The sequence below is a fragment of the Mus caroli genome, unplaced genomic scaffold, assembly GCF_978045245.1.
Source record: "Mus caroli unplaced genomic scaffold, Mus_caroli_1 scaffold_3, whole genome shotgun sequence".
NCBI lineage: Eukaryota > Metazoa > Chordata > Mammalia > Rodentia > Muridae > Mus > Mus caroli.
In genome coordinates this window covers 53,834,483-53,857,477 of record NW_028227258.1, presented here as the reverse complement: position 1 = coordinate 53,857,477, position 22,995 = coordinate 53,834,483, and the positions used below count along the sequence as shown (strand labels likewise).

At 38.9% G+C, this 22,995-nt stretch overlaps 1 pseudogene; it reads right to left on the bottom strand.

The window, feature by feature from the left end:
* Nucleotides 1–18,965: 18,965 nt before the first annotated feature.
* LOC110288365 (tyrosine-protein phosphatase non-receptor type 11 pseudogene) lies at nt 18,966–22,794 on the bottom strand (annotated as a pseudogene).
* Nucleotides 22,795–22,995: the final 201 nt, after the last annotated feature.

The following is a 22,995-nucleotide window of genomic DNA, read 5'->3' as shown; positions in this document are numbered from 1 at the left end:
ACAAAGGTCACTCCCTGTGAGTCCTGGGAGTCTCTCACCTCCCAGGTCTCTGGTGAATTCTGGGGTGTCTTCCAACCTACTATTTCCTGAGGTTGCCTGTTTCCATTCTTTCTGTTGGCCCTCCGAGCTTCAGGTCTTTTTCTTCACCCAAAAAGTTATGTGTCATGAATGCCCTCTGAAAAACCTAAAAAGCAGCTGAAAGAGTCAGATGCAGATATTTGCACCAAACCAATAGACAGAAGTAGCTAACCCTTGTTGTTGAATTAGGGAAGGCTGAAAGAAGCTGAGGAGAAAGGCGATCCTATAACAGGACTAGCAGTCTTGATTAATCTTGACCGTTGCGGTCTCTAAAACACTGGACCACCACACAGACAGCATAAACCACTTGATATGAGGCCCCCAACACACATACAGTAGAAGGCTTCTGGGTATGTATTCATTCAGAGATGATGCACTTAACCCTCAAGAGACTGGAGGCCCCAGGGAGTTTAAGGTCAGGTAGAATGGGGAAGAGGTATGGGATATGGAATAGCCAGTTGGAAGGTGGACAGGGTTGGGGTAATAAAATATGGCCTATAAAAGCAAAATAATAAATCAAAAAAGTAATTAAGGAAATAATATTCTTCACAAAAGCTTTAAACAATATAAAATATCTTGGGGTAACTATAAACAGTCAAGTGAAAGACTTTTATTTATGTCTTCAACCTAGTATTTTATTTTATTTTGTCTACATTTCAAATGATATCCCCTCCAGAAAACCTTTATCGTATCATCCCTCCCCCTGCCTCAATGAGATTGCTCCTTCAACAACCCACTCCTACATTACCACCCTGGCATTCCCCTACACTGGGGCATTGAACCCCAGCAGGCCCAAGGGCTGCTCCTTCCACTGATGTCCATCAAGGCCATCCTCTGCCACGTATGCAGCCAGAGCCATAGGTCCATCCATGTATATTCTTTGGTTGAAGGTACAGTCCCCAGGAGCCCTAAGGGGCCTGGCCAGTTGATACTCTTGCTCCTCCAATTTGGCTGCAACCCCCCTCAGTATCTTTAGTCCAATCTCCATCTCCTCCATTGCAGAACCCTGCTTTTAGGCTAATGGTTGGATGTGGTCATCCACTTCTACATTTGTCAAGCTCTGGCAGAGCCTCTAAGGAGATAGTCATATCAGGCTCCTGTCAGAAAACACTTCCCAGCATCAGATATATCATCAGAGTTTGTGGACTGTATATGGAATGGATCCCCAGGTGGAGCAGTCTCTGGCTAGCCTTTCCTTCAGTCTCTACACCACACTTTGTCTCCATATTTCCCTCTGCATTTTGTTCCTCCTTCTAAGAAGCACTGAAGCATGTACAATTTGGTCTTCCTTCCTCTTGAGCTTCATGTAGTTTGTGAATTGAATTTTGGGTATTCCAAACTTTTGGGATAATAATCACTTATCAGTGAGTACATACCCTGCGTGTACCTTTGTGACTGGGTTACCACACTCAGGATGATATTTTCCAGTTCCATCCACTTGACTGTGAATTTCATGATGTCATTGTTTTTACTAGCTGACTAGTATTGCATTGTGTACATGTAACACATTTTCTGTATCCATTTGTCTGTTGAGGGACATCTGGGTTGTTTCTAGCTTCTGGCTATTATAAATATGGCTGCTATGAACATACTGGTGCATCTTGGCCCTTGCATTCCCCTATACTGGGGCATTGAACCTTCATAAGACGAAGGGTCTCTCCTCCCAATAATGGCTGACTAGGCAATCCTCTATTATATATGCAGCTAGAGACACGAGTGCCACCATGAGATTTCTTTGATTGGTGGTTTAGTCCCAGGGAGCTCTGGGGATACTGGTTAGTTCATATTGTTGGTTTTCCTATAGGGCTGCAAACCCCTTCAGCTCCCTGGGTAATTTCTCTAACTCCTTCATTGGGGACCCTGTGCTCCATCCAATGGATAATTGTGAGCATCCACTTCTGTATTCTCCAGGTATTGGGAGAGTTTTCGGGAGCCAGCTATATCAGGCTTCTGTCAGCAAAACTTTGTTGACATCTTCCATAGGGTCTGGGTTTTGTGGTTGTTTATGGGATAGACCACCAGGTGGGGCAGTCTCTGGATGGTTATTCCTTCAGGCTTTCTTCCAAACTTTCTCTCTGTAACTCCTTCCATGGACATTTTGTTCCATCTTCTAGGAAGGATAGAAATATCCAAACTTTGGTCTTCCTTATCTTGAGTTTCATGTGTTTTGCAAATTGTATCTTGGGTATTCTAAGTTTCTGGGCTAATACCCACATATCAGTGAGTGCATACAAAGTGATTTCTTTTGTGATTGGGTTACATATCCTCCAGATCCATCCATTTGCCTAAGAATTTCATGAATTAATTCTTTATAATAGCTGAGTAGTACTCCATTGTGTAAATGTACCACATTTTCTGTATCCATTCCTCTGTTGAAGGACATCTGGGTTCTCTCTAGCTTCTGGCTACTATAAATAAGGCTGCTGTGAACATATTGGAACATGTGTCCTTATTACAAGTTGGAGCACCTTCTTGGTATATGCTTAAAAGTGGTGTTGCTGGATCTTCCGGAAGGAGTATGTCCCTTTTTCTGAGAATCCACCAAACTGATATCCAGAGTGGTTGTACCAGCTTGCAATCCCACCAGCAATGGAGGAGTGTTGCTCTTTTCCACATTCTCACCAGCATCTGCTGTCACCTAAGTTTTTTATCTTAGCCATTCTGACTGGAGTGAGGTGAAATATCAGGGTTGATTTGATTTGCATTTCATTCATGATTAAGAATATTGAACATTTTTTGTTTTTAGGTGATTCTCAGCCATTCTATATTTTTCATTTGAGAATTCTTTTGTTTAGCTCTGTTCCCCATTTTTAATAGGGTTATTTGGTTTTCTGGATTACAACTTCTTTCTTGCATTCTTTATGTATATTGGAAAATAGACCCCTATCAGATTTAGGAGTGGTAAAGATGGATTCCCAATCTGTTGGTGGCCTTTATATCTTATTGACAATGTCTTTTGCCTTTCAGAAGCTTTGTAATTTAATGAATCCCCATGTGTTGATTGTTGATCTTACAGCACAAACCATTGGTGTTTTGTTCAGGAAGTTTTCCCCTGTGCCCATATATTTGACGCTCTTCCCCAGTTTCTCCTCAATAAGTTTCTGTGTCTCCTTTTTTTTTTAAAAAAAAATTTTATTAGATATTTTTCATTTACATTTAAAATGCTATCCCAATTGTCCCTTATACAGTCTCCCCGCCCTGCTCCCATCCATACCCACTCCCACATCTTGGCCCTGGCATTCCCCTGTACAGGGGCATATAAAGTTTGCAAGAGCAAGGGGCCTCTCTTTACGATGATGGCAGACTAGGCTATCTTCTGCTACATATGCAGCTAGAGACACAAGCTCTGGGGATACTGGTTAGTTCATATTGTTGTTCCACCTATAGGGTTGCAGAACCCTTCATCTCCTTGGGTACTTTCTCTAGCTCCTCCATTAGTTGCCCTGTGTTCCATCCAATAGATGACTATGAGCCTGCACTTTTGTATTTGCCAGGCACTGGCATAGCCTCACAAGAGACAGCCATATCAGGGTCCTTTCAGCAAAACTTGCTGGCATATGCAACAGTGTCTGCGTTTGGTGGCTGATTATGGGATGGATTGCTAGGTGAAGCAGACTCTGGATGGTCCATCCTTTCATCTCAGCTCCAAACTTTGTCTCTGTAACTAATTCTGTGGGTATTTTTCCCCTATTATAAATAGGAATGAAGTATCCACACTTTGGCCTTCCTTCTACTTGATTTTCTTGTGTTTTGCAAATTGTATCTTGGGTATCCTAAGTTTCTGGGCTATTATCCACTTATCAGTGAGTGCATATCAAGTGAGTTCTTTTGTCATTGGGTTATCTCACTCAGAATGATATCCTCCAGATACATCCATTTGCCTAAGAATTTCATAAATTCTTTCTTTTAATAGTTGAGTAGTACTTCATTGTGTAAATGTACCACATTTTCTGTATCTATTCCTTTGTTGAGGGAATTCTGTGTTCATTCCAGCTTCTGGCTATTATAAATAGGGCTGCTATGAATATAATGGAGCATGTGTCCTTATTACCAGTTGGAACATCTTCTGGTTATATGCCCAGGAGAGGTATTGTTGGATCTTCTGATAATACTATGTCCAATTTCCTGAGGAACCACCTGATTTCCAGAGTGGTGGTACGAGCTTGCAATCCCACCAGCAATGGAGGAGTGTTCCTCTTTCTCCATATCCTCACCAACATCTGCTGTCACCTGAATTTTTGATCTTAGCCATTACGACTGGTGTGAAGTGGAATCTCAGGGTTGTTTTGATTTGCATTTCCCTGATGATTAAGGATGTTGAACATTTTTTCAGGTGCTTCTCAGCCCTTCGGTATTCCATAGGTGATAATTCTTTGTTTAGCTATGAGCCCCATTTTTTATTGGGTTTATTTGATTTTCTGGAGTCCACCTTCTTGAGTTCTTTATATATATTGGATATTAGTCCCGATATGTGATTTAGGATTGGTAAAGATCTTTTCCAAATATGTGGTGGCCTTTTTGTCTTATTGAAAATGTCTTTTGTCTTACAGAATCTTAGCAATTTCATGAGTCCCATTTGTTGATTCTTGATCTTACAGCACAAGCCATTGCTATTCTATTCAGGAATTTTTCTCCTGTGCCCACATCTTCAAGGCCTTTCCCCACATTCTACTCTATAAGTTTCAGTGTCTCAGGTTTTATGTGACGTTCCTTGATACACTTAGATTTGACCTTAGTACAAGGAGATAGGAATGGATCAATTTGCATTCTTCTACATGATAACTGCCAGTTGTGCCAGCACCATTTGTTGAAAATGCTGTCTTTTTTTCCACTGGATGGTTTTTGCTCCCTTGTCAAAGATCAAGTGACCATAGGAGTGTGGGATCATTTCACGGTCTTTAATTCTATTCCATTGGTCTACTTGTCTGTAGACCAATATACCAGTACCATGCAGTTTTTTTTTTTTATCACAATTGCTCTTTAGTACAGCTTTAATTCAGGCATTGTGCTTCCACTAGAGGGTCTTTAATCATTGAGAAGAGTTTTTTCTATCCTAGTTTTTTTCTTATTCCAGATGAATATGCAAATTGCCCTTTCTAATTCATTAAAGAATTGAGTTGGTATTTTGATGGGGATTGCGTTGAATCTGTTGATTGCTTTTGTCAAGATAGCCATTTTTTTTATATTGATCCTGCCAATCCATGAGCATGGGAGATCTTTCCATCTTCTGAGGTCTTCTTTAATTTCTTTCCTCAGAATTTAAGTTCTTATCATACATATCTTTCACTTCCTTAGTCACACCAAGGCCTTTTATATTAATTGTGACTATTGTGAAGTATGTTGTTTCCCTAATTTCTTTTTCAGCCTCTTTATTCTTTGTAGAGAAAGGCCATTGAGTTGTTTGAGTTAATTTTATATCCATCTACTTCTCTGAAGTTGTTTACCAGGTTTCGGAGTTCTCTGGTAGAATTTTTAGGGTCACTTATATATACTATCATATCATCTGCCAATAGTGATATTTTGACTTCTTCCTTTCCAGTTTGTATCCCCTTGATCTCCATTTGTTGTTGAATTGCTCTGGCTAGGACTTCAAGTACTATGTTGAATAAGTAGGGAGAAAGTGGGCAGCCTTGTGTAATCCCTGATTTTAATGGGGTTGCTTCTAGCTTCTCACCATTTACTTCGATACTGGCTACTGGTTTGCTGTAGCCTGCTTTTATCATGTTTACGTATGGGCCTTGAATTCCTGATCTTTCCAAGATTTTTATCATGAATGGGTGTGGATTTTTTCAAAGCTTTCTCAGCATATAATGAGATGATCATGTGGTTTTTGTCTTTGACTTTGTTAATATAGTGGATTACATTGATGGATTTCCCTATATTAACCATCCCTGCATCCCTGGTATGAAACCTACTTGGTCAGGATGGATGATTGTTTTGATGTGTTCTTGGATTCGGTTAGTGAGAATTTTATTGAGTATTTGTGCATCGATATTCATAAGGGAAATTGGTCTGAAGTTCTCTATCTTTGTTGGGTCTTTGTGGGCTTTACGTATCAGAGTAATTGTGGCTTCATAGAATGAATTGGGTAGAGTATCTTCTGTTTCTATTTCGTGGAATAGTTTGAGAAGAACTGGAATTATATCTTCTTTGAAGGTCAGATAGAACTCTGCAATAAACCCATCTGGTCCTGGGCTTTTTTAAATTTTTTTTAATTTTTTTATTTTTTTATTTTTTGGTTGGAAGACTATTAATGACTGCTTAAACAGTTTTTTTTTTTTAAACCAAGCACCACCCAATTTTTATTGTGTCATAATTCCTAATTCTCTCAAGAAAACTTCTCCCCTGCCTTTGGCTTAGAGCCAGGCAAGTTCTTTGGAATTCTATTCCTTTTAAGAAATCAATACTCATAGAAAAACTTTGTTAATATTTACTTTCTCCTTTCTGAATAATAGGCTGTGCCTAAACCCACTTTAATTAGTCAGTGTCCAAGACTATGCATTCAACCATAATGATACTAGTCTTTACTATATACTAAACTAATATTTCTTTATCTATGAGTTCCACAGCCAAATCCTGAGGCAATAGGTTTAAACTATATCTCCCGACATACCAATGATTAAAACTCACACATAAGTGAATAAATAACTAATTTGATGCATTAATTACTCTGAACATTTATGAATGCTAACCTCGTTAAAGATATGAATAGAAAACTCTGAAACTACAGGACAAAGGGAAGAAAACTTTTAAGACTTAGAGGGTTAGATAGCTTGCACAATACTCTGTTTTTAATGTAGGAAACAACAGTAATAAAGTCTGACCAATATGTCTGCCCAAAGATGTGCTAAACAAGATCAACAGCAATATATATGCCAATGAGAATGGACAAACTACACTAAGTTTCAGTCCTATATAATGAACTGCAAGCAGAGGAGTGCTGAGAATGGGACAAAATACTTTCAAATGAAGGAACACACCAATTGTTTATTGAAAACCAAATACCAAAATGTTTCATACAAACAACATTATATCAACTGAGAAGGTCATATTTTAAAAGTATATGTGTGTGTGTGTGTATATATATATATATATATATATATATATATATATATATATATATCCACACATATACTTGTACGCATGCGTTTAAGGCATGTAAGATAAGTAGTAGGGGGACAAGACAAAGAATTGAAGTGGGCAAAGAGGATACATGAACGAATTTGGAGGTAGAATAAAATATTACTTATAATTTCAAAAATGGAAGGCAAAAAAATAGGAAGAAAATTGTACTTAATTCTCTTAATTGTAAGAATAGGGATACTTGCCAAATTAGGCTAAGTTATTGTGATTCATTGTTTTTTTTTGAGTATATTTTATTTATCTTTGATATCATAACAATTATATGATTCATATACACATATGTATTCATATCCTTCAGAACAGATATATAATGGCTCAATATAAACATTGATTGTATACATATGGTTGTAGTTAGTACATAGATATGCCTAATTTTGCTTTCCTTTTCGCCTTTCTTGCTGACACAACCTGTAATCACCTGTGAAGTGTTTCTCTGTGATTTCACCCACAACTGTATGTCATGTGGAAATATTCATGGGGTATCTTTTATAAATAGTTGATAAAGTAATGCTTTGTGTATTGTGGTTGTACAATTATCTGGACAGAATTTCTCTAGGTAATGAACATTAAATGACAGAAGATAGCTAGGTAAGAACAAATGGGGAGCCAAGTTTTATTCTCTCTTACGTCTGGATTGTTTATGTAGTACTTTCAGGTGCTTCCTGACTTGTATAAAATAATGGTATGTGACTTGAAATTTAAAGCCAAACAGACTATTTGTTCCTTAAGTGTCAGTTTTTTTGGAGGGTGAGAAATGATACAGTGATATAAAGTCCATATCCTAACTCTAAAATAAAATAAGAACTTTTGTAATTTATTCATGATTATATTTTTCAAAAGCATCATTACAGAGAGGATTAATACAAGATTTTTGTACTCCTGTGAGTGGGAAAGAAACAATGATGTCCTAATAATTCTAGGTTGAATAGGTAAATTTAAATCACAAAATGTTTAAATAAAGACGATTATGTGATTGTCCATAAACCCAGGCAAGGGGGAATGTTCTATGATAAATGTACTTTTGCCTATAACCTGAGTGTTTTGTTTCATCATGTCACTCCTTACAATAAAGACAGAAAAAATATGTGATAGAAGGTTTATAAGGATTATGAGGAAGAGAATATCATTCAATGGAAAAGAGAGGTCCTGTTCTGAAATTTCAAGAATGGCTTCTGCTTAAATCATGGTAGACAAGAGAACCTGAAGAGTGGCATGCAAATGGTAATTTTAGGGTAGAATGTTGATAATTTTGTAGAAATCAATATTTAATAAATCTTGTGAGTATCACAAGGTGTTTGGAAAGAGAGGATTGGAGTGAATTCTAAACATAGAATTATAAAATTATTTATGTGGCTGACATTGGCATAAAATTGCCATTTGAATGTAATCATTCATATGCAGCAGCAGTAGGGGATAGTTTTCCTAACTATGTATGTCAAGAGACAGAATGGATGGACTAGCAAGGACTTGGGGATATCAGATGCAATATGATTTGACCCATAAATTTCCTCAAAAAAAAACAAAAACAAAAACAAAACCAAACAAACCATTGGAACAATGTCAAAAGAGTTGCCCATAATATCCAAAATGCCCTAAGATAATGTTCTCATGATTAAGCTAAATGAATGAAAGAAGTGCCATGTCTTCCATGGTATCAACTTCTTTATTTTTCAATGTGAATGAGATTTGCTTAGGTATAAAATATATACAATAAGCATTAATTCTAATATCCAAAGATATGCTGAGTCTCTGGAACTGTCAAGATGGTCTTAGCTGGATGATTAGTGCACAAGGTGAAGATATACTCACTTCTTGGAAACAGCTATTTTGTCTGAACCAGTGATAAATGTTGCTGGTTATGTAATAAGGGAGCTTATTCAACAGTATGAAGCTATGGATTAAAAGATTACCCACAAAGACTTCCTGCTGCAAACTTTCCATTTTCAAAACATTATGAAAATCATGGTCTCAGAGTGTATAAAAACCAGCAGAGGCTCTCCAGAAACAATCTTGAAGACACCATGACCAAGCTCATTCTTGTCACAGGTTAGTTGATAATCTGGTATAGAACTTCAGTCTTGCCTGTTTTTTCACTCACAGGATCTGACAAGGAAGCAATTCGTACATTACAGATCTATGCTTTTCCATTCTTTGTAATTGCAACTTTTCTTTACGTTTTCAGTGCTTCCTTAGGTCTCATAAGTTTATTGGCTCAAGGGATACTTCTTCCTTCACTGATACCACAGCCATAACAGTAATAGCTCACCTTCATTCAAGGCTTGTTTGCTCTGTGTTTTCCACTCATTTCTTACCATGATCCCCTTGCTGTATCATGTGTCTGAAATTCCTATTGTATTTATTTGCATGGTGCTGTTCTAGAACAACTTTTTCAGAGACAGGCAGCAGTAGAATCTGAGATAGAGCTATCCCAGATTTGTTTGCCCTTCTCCTTTCAGAATTATTTTACATTTATGCTACATTGTTCTTCTCCATTGATGACTGGAATTGACACATGAAGAAGCATTAAGTTAATCATAGAGCTAGAATCAGGTGTTTTAAACCAAGTTTTTTTCAAAATGTATGAGTTGTTTTAAATCTGTGCCCCTCAACAGTTTTCAGTTTCATAAATTCATTCAAATGAAGGATGAAGCTCAATTTTCAAAAAACTCACAGAAGAGGTGCTTACTTACATAATGATTCAAATCCAGAATCTCTGCATTGAAGAGGCACAGTCAGAACACTCTGCAATAGAAATCCAGCCATACCTACATAACAAGTTTGCCTGACTTAAAAAGCAAATCAACACAAAGAGAAAAACTCTTCAAAACTAAACTTCTCATTTGTTGATAAAAATGGCATCTCAGACAAAATAATGTATATCTGTGGCACAGTTTCTTGACCGTTTGTTGCAAACAATTACCAAATTCAAACGATTTTGAGTGGTGTATTTTAGATGCTGTCTTGACTTGGGGAAGGCTTGGTGCTTTACAGATCTGGAGACTGAGGCTACTATATGTATGTTCACTAATTAGCGGACTTGTGAAAAATTACATTCAGTATCACTTGCAGAGGGAACAGATTTCAAATTTTATAATAATTAGGATATAGGAGGTGGAACATGAGGACATTTCCTTGTTTTACTGATCACTGTAGATTTTAATGGTGTTGTGTCTTCAAGGTCCATAGCTCTTGTAACTGTAGTTTCTAGGGGAAGTAATGATCAAGAGTCAGTAGGATGGCCCTGTAGGTTTTTTTTCTCCCTAAATTTCATATAAAATGATCAAAAATCTTGAACTTTATGTTAAATGAGCCATAGCTCATTTTAATAGGTATTTTACTAGGCATTTACTTCATCAGAATAAGAGATACGTTACTAACAGGGAAATGTGAAAGTCTTATGCCAACCCAGCATATAATAAATGCTTTTACAAGTTGGTGATGTAACTTTCAAGTAAATAATCCTCCAAACATATCTCCCTAGATTTTATTAAGTCTTATAAATGATAATGAAACCATAAAGTATTATTTATTCTAAAATGAATACATAAATTGAACTTGCAAACTTAATAAACAAGCATAACTTTCCAGACTCCCAAGAACACTGGTACTGTAAAAGTTTCATACTGGTTCATCCTGCAAGTTCCATGCACACAGAAATAAGAGTCAAACTCAAAATATATTTACAAATCCCTTGTCCAGATAGATTGACTCTTCTCTAATTAGATATAACATAAAAGATACCCTTTATTCTAACCTATATCCTGCCAGATAGCTAGTTACCTGTGTGCAGACAGTATGCATCCATCTCATTGTCCAATCATCCCATCTTTCCAGCAAATATCTAGTGCCTGGTACTGACCTAGAATATTCCAAGCTTCCTAGAAGCCTCATGTCCTCTTTCTTACCTAAGTTATAGGTTATCAAATTTATTATCAAAAGGAACCACATCCATACATAAACAACATATTTTCTATATATTGTAAGGTGCTTATGTACAAAATTTTCATTACCTTTGTATATTATATAACACCATATCAATACCATACAGAAAATACAGATACTATTCTCTGGAAATTCTACAGAAATTAAGAGGAAGGTGTTATCAATAAATGATAAAGAATGGATCTGTTATTGAGTTTTAAGAATTAATATTATTGGGGTTGGGATAAAACCTTACAATGGACTATGTGTGCTCTCTTGAAGTAGTAAGTACACAATTTTGTTTAACTTGAAATTTAATATGATATACTAGTTTCATAAAGAATTTGAAAGAGTAAACTGGAATGAATTCTAAACACAGAATCCCAAAATTATGTGAACAATATTGAAGGAATGGAAAAATTTTACCAAAATCAATTTTACATATTAGTGTTTGGGAATGGTTTCTACTTATTTTCTATCAGCATACATACAGAACAATAAAGGAAGCTTCTGAGCTGGAAATGGAACATGCTTGGGCCCATTTATCCTTATAGAAAGAAATGTCTAATAACCGTACCTAGAAATCTTTCTACAGTACAAGAGTTGCAGAATATTTAGAAAGTGGCCATGCAAAAGATAAATTTTCTCTGACACTGTCCTTAAGACTTTCCAGTGACTGACTGAAAACAGTTAATTGTTTTACAATGGCTAAATCTTGCACTGAATCATTTCATTAATTCTGAATACAAATTTGGCCTCATCGGAAGCACGCACAATAAAAATGAATTGCTGTATCCGAAAAGAATATGCATTCCTGGGTCATCCCAAAATTATTTAAAATGAATTATGTCCTAGGTTGATAGTTTTCATCCATCTTAGGAGTAGGAGAGAGGACACGTTTAGTTATATGGAACCATAAATGTGTTGGTCAGATGTTAACAAAGATAAGTCAACAGTAGGAATCTATTGGACTAATAATTGTCCACACACGTATTCTAGCAAAAAGTCACTACCTAGAAAATGTTGTAATAATCAGGGTCTGAAATGATACAAAAAGCCAACTGAATGGAGAATTCTGTAGCAGTACCGAAGACATCATAGCCAATCTCATTGTTGTCACAGGTAAGTTGTAAATCAGACATAGAGCCATAGTCTTGCCTGAAAGAAACAGTATTAACTACACAACAGTATGTTTTCAAATTCTTCATCTATCATTTCAAATTGTGTAAATTTATTCAGGATTTTCTAGCTCTCATAAGTCTATCTTCAGGGACAACATTCATGCCTACATTGATGCCACAAGCTCAGCACTAATATCTCACCTTCATTCCAGGGTTCTTTACAGTTTGTTTTTTGTTCAGCCATTCATTACCCTATGACTCTTCCTATGTCCCCTTTTCTGAAAATGCAATTTTGTGACTTTATTCTAATTGCTGTCCTGGAACCTATTTTAAGGGATGGGAATGAGTAGATTCTGAGAGAGATCTGTCTTCATTTCTTGCTTCTTATCTATTCAGCATCATTTCACATTTGTCTTCCATTATTCTTTTTCTTTGAGGATATAGATCTGTCATAGACAGACAGTTATCTGAAGAGTTAGTCACTGTTTTATTCAAGTTGTTCAAAACTCATTATAGCCTTTACATCTGTGATTCAGAAACATGGTACAGTTTCAGAAAGTTATTTGAATGACTTGATTCTCAATGTGCAAAAAAATCAGATTAGAGGAGCTTTAGTTTATAATGATGAGTCATACCTAAAACTCATCACCTAAAAGGCACAGTCAGAAGGTTTTCCAATACAAAATCAGATTTGGGCAACTAATGAGACATCATTTATTCAATGTACACACACACACACACACACACACACACACACACACACAGTACAAGAAAAAAAATGCCATCAACAGGAATAATTCCCATCCTAAGCTGCACACAGATAGTCCAAACTGATAATTGGAGTCAGTCATTATGTTTTCTCTGGCAACTGAATGTGATCAATGTTTTCAAACATCTACAAGGTTCCTGGAGATACTCAGTTATGTGCTTTAGATGTTGCATCAGCTGGAGAAAACTTGATTCATTACAGCTCCTAGGACAAAGATTCATAGATGTACAAATCTTAAGCAGGTGAAGCTCTGAATAATTTCATTCAGAAATATTTCTAGTTCTGGTAGACTTAATGTTGGATAACAATTGGGACACTGAGGGTGAAATATGGAATATTGATAGGTTGTACTATAGGGTAAAGCAAATTTTGGAAGAAATGATCACTTTAAGGTATCCACATTGTTGAAGCAATATTTTTTGCAAAGGTATTCTCTTCTATGATGTAATGATCTACAGATACTAAGATGGTCTACAAGGATTACAAATTTTATTTTATGCCAATTGTTATGGTTATATCAATTGATCCAGCCCAAGAAATGTGTTCTCCCTCTCTTTCTCTATTTCGAGGCCTGGCAATTGTTCTGAACATACAGCTGGGTGAGTTTTTGATCAAACTTTTCTTCAACATAAATCTTTAATACTGATTCTTTATTTTTAATGTGATTTTCTGCTACTCATTATTCATTTTCATTTGATATACAGACTCAAATATCAAGAGATAATTGGTTGGTGGAAATGTAGTAGATTTTCCTCTTGGGTAGTAGAATCGTATCAGTTTTCTCTACTGTCTTAACTAATGAGCTGTGTTGAGAGTTTTGAACTTGACAACTTTTGGGTATTACAGATATTGGACTTTTCTCTGTTTTTTTTTTCATGAGGCTTAAAAATTTAACTGAGTTTTGACTACGAATTTGTTACAATTATAAGCAACTGAGTCATTGGCTGGTTAGTAAGTGATACTCTTTTGCACAAATACTTGCAGCATTCATCTCTTACTGACTAGAAAATGTCTGATACTAAACAAATCAGATAATAAAGGCAAAACTGTTAGCCAAAGTTAAGGAATCTACATCAGGACACTATTCCTCTGATAACTTTCCACAGGATCTACCTACCAGCTGATGTGCTACTATACCAGGTGGGCTAAGGACAGGCCAAGAGAATGGAATTTCAAACTTGGTAATATTGATCCCTGCCTGTGTACTCACCTGATCTATGCCTTTGCTGGGATGCAGAATAATGAGATCACTTACACAAGTGAGCAAGACTTGTGGGACTATGAAGCATTAAATGGTCTGAAAGACAGGTAAGGACAGAGATATCTGGTTGGTATTAGTGTTCCAATAGTTGCTATATCTCAGTTCTTCCTAAAATGTATGTCAGAATCATCAAAATTGTATGTTGATTCCATCAATGTATTCTTCAGTTTTAAATTGAGACTGGCTGTATCTTCATCCTTTTATTAATTTATCACCAATGTGCTTGGATTTTGCATATACATCTGTATATCTCACAACCATATGTTATGCCACTCCATATTTTGTATGTAGGGTTCTCTCTAAACATATTTCTTGAAATATTCTTCCTGCTTCATTCTGCTGTTTGACCAACACTATATTTCTATTGCTCAGTTAGAATCATCATTTAATGTTCACATTGTATGTGTTCAAATATTATAGATATCATTTGTACTTCAGACCATATTTTATTTGTCTGTCTTACACCTATTTCATTTAATACTATGCCTATGAGCTTCAAAAATATATATTTTCAAAAAAATTTAATTTTAATATTTGAGTAGTGTTTCTGGATATATGTGAAACACAACACATTTGTCCTTCACTTAATTCTTGATGATTACTGTGACTTAAGTTGTATTTGTGAATCAAGCTACTGTTACTCTTGACACACTGCCTCCTCTTGAAAACCTTGGGTATTTGTACTTTGGAGATAAACTGAAGAGTGAGTTTTTTTTGATCATGTGGCATGGCAGATCTACCATTTTGAAATGTGTTCATAATGCTTTTCTGTGTAACTGTACTTAATGATATTTACACCAGGACTGTACAATTTTTTACTTCATTCATATACTCGATGATATTGATTTGGTTTTATCTTCCACTGTTATAGCTACCTACAGAGTACATGAAAATATAGGCCAATGCAGATGAAATTTAAAGTTTCTTTTAATCATGGTGTTAGGTTTGCTAAATTCAAGTGTTAAACAAGTGTCTTTCTTTGAGAACCGTGTCCCAGGATTTTCCTTTTTTTCAAAATGTTTTTTATTCTCTATACCCAATTACTGACTTATGCATTTTATATTAATTCATGCTCATATTACATTTTGCAGCTCACACCAGTCTAAACCTCTAAATCTGTATTCAGTTTATTTCATTCTCTATTTTATTTGTTAGAAAAAAACAACAAAGCTATTTTATTTGTTAGAAAAAAACAACAAAGCTATTTTATTTGTTAGAAAAAAACAACAAAGCTATTTTAATCTTTCATTAGTAGCTTGCAATACATAATAAAAATATTCATGGTATAAATCTATCACATCGAGGTTTCTCCGTGTTCCTTCAATACTTTAGAAGCTTCATATCTTTTTTTTTTTTACTGCAATACAAGAAAATGATTTTATTCTAATTTTTAGTTCCAGACAGCTCACAAATCCACTGCCTCTGACAATACCCAGAGTATATGCAGATACACTCATGGCACAGCTGGGGAGGCAACAACTTGAGGTTTCTCTACACAAACTATTCTGTTAATGTCGCTTAAAAATCCAGACTACACGATATGCGTGGGCAGAAAGCCAGCTGAGTGTGTCTCTTGACACTAAAGTGTTCTAAACAGAAAACAGCCAACCCTTACATGATTCACACCAAAATGATGACACCCAAAAACACGTTCCTTTTAAAGGGACAGGTCTATCAGTAAAATATTATATTTCTTTAATACTCTGCCTGATGGATGCTTCTTATGCTGTGGGAAAGCTAAATGTGAATCTGGTCATCGGCTTCTTGGATGGGCCTTTCCCACTAGCTTTTATTAATCAGAGCCACAATTAGGTCATAAATAAACAGGTATATTATTAATCCCATGATTGAGGTTTAGGAAGAGGAGTTGTGAAAACTACTTGGATGCATAGCCAGGTTCTTCAGCACCAACAGAAACTGCTCTCTGCTTCCTGTGCCCTCAAGGCCCCACAAGAGCAACAGCTGCTAGTGACTGGGGATGCAGTGAGCTCTACTCGGGAGCTTCCAAGAAGGGGAAAGGGTTCAACAAAGCAGTGGGCTAGCACAAACCCTGAGACAGGCATCTGACAATGTAGAGCGAGCCCACACTTCTGCCTGTGCTTCCCTCCCGAGCACATCTGCCTCATTCCTGTCCCGGAAACAAGGCTTATATTCTTGGACTCCCACACAAAACCCCTAGAAACAAAACTGAGCACCAGGGTTAGGAAGTGCTGCTGTCAGCAGCTCAGAGGTTTGTGCTAGCCTTCCATTAGAAAGGCACCAGCTGCAATGACAGAGGCAACCTGGGGCCTCAGGAAGGCTGCACACCCATGTGACAAGCATTACGACTCTCAAGTGCTTTCTAGAAACCAATACCATGTGCTAGACAATGCCCCACTCCACCCCCTCCCCGAATAGAAAATCCTATACTTCTGATTTAAAGGCTCAACAGTGAGGGGAGACTCAGGTCACATGCAGCCTGCTCAGTGCTGGCCCTGTGCCTCTGACCTGCTCGTGAGCCACCTGTGCAACTTCCACTCTCGCTGTCTCAAATCCACACCTCCCATACCTCATCTTCCCAGACACCGCACCACACAACACACAGAGTGCCCTCTCCTGAGATCCTGCAACCACCTTCTATAACACTGACAGATTTGGGATACCTAGGGATTCCTGTTGCCCTATTAGAATGACAGCTGGCTGGCTTCTGGGGGGAATCCGAAGGAAAACACTTGCTGTACTGAACACAGGGGGCCAAGGGCAGGTCTCTCTGCTCCAGGATCTCAAGCTGCAAGTAGAAATGTTAGCTTGAGAGATCAGCAGCTCAGCTAACCTCTGTGTGCTGGTGAGAAACTTTGCCTTCCAAGTCCAGAGTCTAGACATTACCACCAACCCAACACAGTTCATTGTGACAATGTGCTATAGAGAGTAGGATCTGGGATCCTGGCTGTGAATGCTGAACTGATCTCATTACAAGCTCTTGGAGAAGACAGCAGTCTCCACATTCCCACCAGGCCATGCTGTGCTCTGAAGCAATTGAATTCAGTTGGAGAAGGGGCCAGGATCGATGCACATGCTCTAAGAAAATGGTGGCCCCTGTGCTCCCCAACTACCTCAGGCTGCCAGGGAGCAGGAGGCCCCAGACAGGACAGCTGCAGGGCAGGTCCAGTCCTTCCTCACAGAAATGGAAGCAAGAAGAATCAAGTGGAGACTGTGCGGTTGCTTGGTCATGAGCATCACATATGGAAGCTCTCGCTGAAACGTGCTCTCAAGGATCAAGACTGGGCAGAGGGACATCTCTGGAGAAGGCACTTATGGCAGAACATTAGCAAATCCTGCTGTTTGGTTAGGGCAGACACGGCTGACTGGAACTGATAGGAGGCCTAGCCAGGACTGCCGCTCTTCATACTCAGCCAAGGCCCAGGAAGCATCGCCTTCTCCCACCTGCGGTGCTTCAGGGATGAGCTCCCATGTCCTCACCACCAACCCTACCACACCAGGTCTTCAGGTGGGTGCTGCAGCACACGTGCGGGGCTTGGAAGCTTCTAGAAGGCCTGCTGTACATTTCTCATCCGACACACAGTTTACACCAGCTACTATAAGCAGCCTGGGCTCTTGCTAACTACAGCCACTTGCTTCTATGCCATGGGCTGGGGCTGTCTGACTGGTGGCCTCAGAGCATAGGACTTCACACCTTGGGCTGAGCCTGATTCTCTCACAGCAGCCACGGAAGAAGTCATCATGGTCACTCCAGGCTTGAGTCTGAAGAAGACCTGGCCACTTCTGCCTTTTCACCCTGGGGGACACATAAGGGTCCAGCCACTCTGCTTGTAAGGCTACACAAACACCCCAAAGAGACCAGGAAAACACCTCATTGAAGCAGAAGCCCAGGGCTTTGACCATGTTGCCAACCTCCCAAGTGACCCTCACAGGACAGCGGGGGCTCATGTAACCCAGATCAGATGTGCTGTACTGAAGAATGGGAGTGGGGTGGTCAGGAACAAGTGAGGACCAAATACCGCTCACCCTGTGATCTTACTAACACTCCAGTACAGAGACAACATGGTCACTTTGCCCAGAACAGCTTCTCTGTCCACACCTGCAGCCAAGGAGTCATCTTCAGAAGAAAGACTTCACATGCCAGTTCCCAGGGCCTTTCAGCCATGACTGTCTACCCCCTGACCTTCTCATTCAGTGGCTGAATGACCATTTCACTAAACAAAAGAAGCCACCAAAAGTGAACTATCCTTGACTGGGTCAATCTGTTTTTAAAGTGCCCTGACATGTGTCTGCAGGGAGCACAAAGACCTCCCTATGTCACTGTGTGGACAGTGAGATGCTAAGAGATGCCTAGGTCTTGAGGGTGCGGTGAACTTGTGCCATAAAAGTGATTCCCCACTCAATGCTCTCCCGTCCAGTGTGGCACAGCCAAAAGGCCCTTACCAGGTGCAAGCTTACAGCCTGGCCTACTGGTCCCTGGAACTAAACAGTGAGTCTCTGTGATGATGAGTGACCTTAAGCAGCCACCAGCCAGGGCACTGGGAGCCCTATGCAGAGCAGCAAGATGAACAGTGGGTTTCAGACTGCTGGCTTTTGGGGAGGCTGTGCCGGAATCTCCCAAAATCCTTTCTTCTTACAAGGGGCCCATGATTCCCCAAAGAGAGAGAAAGAAAAAAAAATCAGGTCCGTTAAGGTCATAAAAAGAAACAAAATCCTGCCCATAACTAGAATTTGAGTCCCATAATGTAGAAAATACAGAGCACAATTTAGCTGCTTCCACAATTCAAAACCAACTCTATGAAAATAGCATTGTCAAGAACAGCAGAGCAGTTTCTCCTTAGCTGAGGAAAGGAGGTGTCAATTAGGCACGTGCTGTTCAAATGGTTCCAAACTTCGCTTCTCAAAAGGCAGTCAAGTCAGTGCCGGCGAGCTTCTGAATGCACAGGTCCTGGAAACTTTCATCTAGTCTTGACATTTTAGGAAAGGGGTGAAAGTTCACATCTGTGTTCTGTCGCTGTGGGCTCATCTGAAACTCCTCTGCTGCTGCATGAGGCCCACATTCTCATAGACTCGGGCACTGTCCTCCCTCATTTCAGCACAGGGTGGCGTTGAGGTGCAGGGTGGCAGGGGACTCTGATCACCACTTGTCTGGTCCACCAAGGAATACTTAATATTGGTATATTTATGTCCTTTCCTTTTGCTTTTCTGCTCCTCCTCGATCTGGCGCTGCAGCGTCTCTATGTAATACTGGACAGCCATGTAGATAAACCGGTACTGTGCCTCTGTCTGGACCATCCCTGACCGCTGGGACCGCACCATCTGAATGGTTTTAGGAACGTCGATGTCAAGTCCACACCTTTCTCTCGAATGATGTCAATAAGGATATCAATCACAATGAACCTTCCTGTCCGGCCAATCCCAGCACTGCAGTGAACCATGACAGAGCCTGCATCCACGATGCTCTCCTGCTTGTGGTGGACCTCCTCCAGGAAGTCCAGCACACCTCCAGGGTCACTAGGCACGCCATGGTCTGGCCAGGTCCGAAAGTTGTACTGCCAGACGGTTCTCTCTGTGTTTCCCTGGAGTAGAGCTTGTCCGACCTTAGAGAGTTTGAGCTCTCGTAAAGTGTAGTCATGGGTGGCACTTTCTTTGACGTTCCTAACACGCATGACCCCGTATTCTTTGAGTGCATACTCATCAGACCAGTACTTGACACATTTGCTCTCGCCTCTCTCCACTTCCTTTGTGGTCATGACAATGACTCGAGAGTTCTCCTGGAACACCATCTGCCAGAAGTCATTCACCATGTTCTACAGGCAGCCTTGAGTGGCAATGTAACTCTTTTGGGGTTTGAAATTGTTGCACTTGGTCTCAAACTCAGGCCTGGATCCCGGACACTGCACAGCCACCCTGCCACCCGGCTTGCTCCGCCCTTGCCTGCTAGAAGCTTCATATCTTATGTTTACCTCCCACTCCACTTCCAGGTTATTTTGTCTGTAGTGTGAACCTGGGACACAAGTTCTTGTTAGAATTACTTATGTGAACACTATTTTCCTAGGAACATTCTGCCCTGGGAATTTTATCACTTAAAATTACAAAACCCCTGGAATAACAAAAAATACCTAGGATAGCAAAAACTCTTCTCAAGGATAAAAGAACCTCTGGTGGAATCACCATGCCTGACCTAAATCTGTACTACAGAGCAATTGTGATAAAAACTGCATGGTATTGGTATAGCGACAGACAAGTAGACCAATGGAATAGAATTGAAGACCCAGAAATGAACCCACACACGTATGGTCAATTGATCTTTGACAAGGGAGCAAAAACCATTCAGTGGAAAAAAAGACAGCATTTTCAACAAATGGTGCTGGCACAACTGGTGGTTATCAAGTAGAATGTGAATTCATCCGTTCCTATCTCCTTGTACTAAGGTCAAATCTAAGTGGATTAAAGGACTCCACATAAAACCAGAGACACTGAAACTTATAGAGGATAAAGTAGGGAAGAGCCTTGAGGATATGGGTACAGGAGAAAAATTTCTGAATAGAACAGCAATGGCTTGTGCTGTAAGATCGAGAATCGACAAATGGGACCTCATGAAATCGCAAAGCTTCTGCAAGGCAAAAGACACCTTCAAGAAGACAAAAAGGCCACCAACAGATTTGGAAAAGATTTTTACCTATCCTAAATTAGAACGGGGACTAATACCCAATATATATAAAGAACTCAAGAAGGTGAACTACAGAAAATCAAATAACTCCATTAATAAATGGGGCTCAGAACTAAACAAAGAATTCTCACCTGAGGAATACTGAATGGCTGAAAACACCTGAAAAAATGTACAACATCCTTAATCATCAGGGAAATACAAATCAAAACAACCCTGAGATTCCACCTCACACGAGTCAGAATGGCTAAGATCAAAAATTCAGGTGACAGCAGATGCTGATGAGGATGTGGAGAAAGAGGAACACTCCTCCATTGTTGGTGAGATTGCAAGCTTGTACAACCACTCTGAAAATCAGTCTGGTGGTTCCTCAAAAAATTGGACATAGTACTAGTGGAGGATCCCGCAATACCTCTCCTGGGCATTATCCAGAAGATATTCCAACTGGTAAGAAAGACACATGCTCTACTATGCTCATAGCAGCCTTATTTATAATAACCAGAAGCTGGAAAGAACCCAGATACCCCTCAATAGAGGAATGGATACAGAAAATGTGGTACATTTACAAAATGGAATACTACTCAGCTATTAAAAAGAAAGAATTTATGAAATTCCTAGGCAAATGGATGGACCTGGAGGGCATCATCCTGAGTGAGGTTACCCAATCACAAAAGAACTCATACAATATGTACTCACTGATAAGTGGATATTAGCCCAGAAATTCAGAATACCCAAGATACAAGATACAATTTGGTAAATGCATGAAACTCAAGAAGAATGAAGAGCAAAGTGTGACATTTTGTCTCTTCTTAGAATTGGGAGCAAAACAACTTTGGAAGGAGTTACAGAGACAAAATTTGGAGCTGAGACGAAAGGATGAACCATCTAGAGACTGCCATATCTGGGGATCCATCCCATAATCAGCTCCCAAACGCTGACACCATTGCATACAGTAGCAAAATTTTGCTGAAAGGGCTCAGATATGGCTGTCTCTTGTAAGACTATGCTGGGTCTGGCATACACTGAAGTGGATGCTCACAGTCAGCTATTGGATATATCACAGGGCCCCCAATGGTGGAGCTAGAGAAAGTACCCAAGGAGCAGAAGGGATCTACAATCGTATAGGAGGAACAACAATATTATCTAACCAATAGCCCCCGGAGCTCGTGTCTCTAGTTGCATATAAATCAGAAGATGTCCTAGTTGTGCATCAGTGGAAAGAGAGGCCCATTGGTTGTGCAAACTTTATATGCCTCAGTAAAAGGGAACGTCAGGGCCAAGAAGTGGGAGTGGGTGGGCGAGCATGTGGGAAACTTTTGGGATAGCATTGGAAATGTAAATGAAATAAATACCCAATAAAAAATAAATTGGAAAAAATTACAAAACCATATGTTAAGAATAAAGAAGTACATAATCCCCCCCCCCCTTTTTTTTACACAAACTGCACTGGCTGTGTAAAAGATATCATAGTGTTGGAAACATCAGTGGTGTGGTTCATCTTTTCTTTGTCAGGTTTTTTTTTTTTTTTTTTTTTTTGAAAACAACAAAGTCTACAATCTTTGCTAATTACTTCAGGAAGCTAGAATTGTGGGCTATTAGGAGGTAAATATCCCTGCTTTCAAGAATCATAAATGTTTGATATCTATAAAAAAATTTTAAATATTTAACAATAAACTGAACATTTATTTCCATCAATTGATATGTTAAGCAGTTTATTCATACCAATGGTCTAGAAGACTCAGGTGACATCTTCTTTAGGTAGTAACATTAACTTTAGGAAAAATCTAAGCTATAATTTCAAACTGGAAATGAGTTCAATACAAGGTCTTATATCTAACAATATTGTTCGCATGCCTTTCATCAAAACTAAATGGATTACTGAAAGCAATGCCTATTCCTACCACAGATCACAGAAAATGAATCTCTGAGGAAAGGCAAGGAACCTAGAAGTTTAATGTCTTCTCAAAATTGCTAATCAATCGTTATGGCATCTGATGTGTCAAAAATGTGTTTTAGTGAAGATGTATACTTCCAAAAGGACTGATTTGTTTTT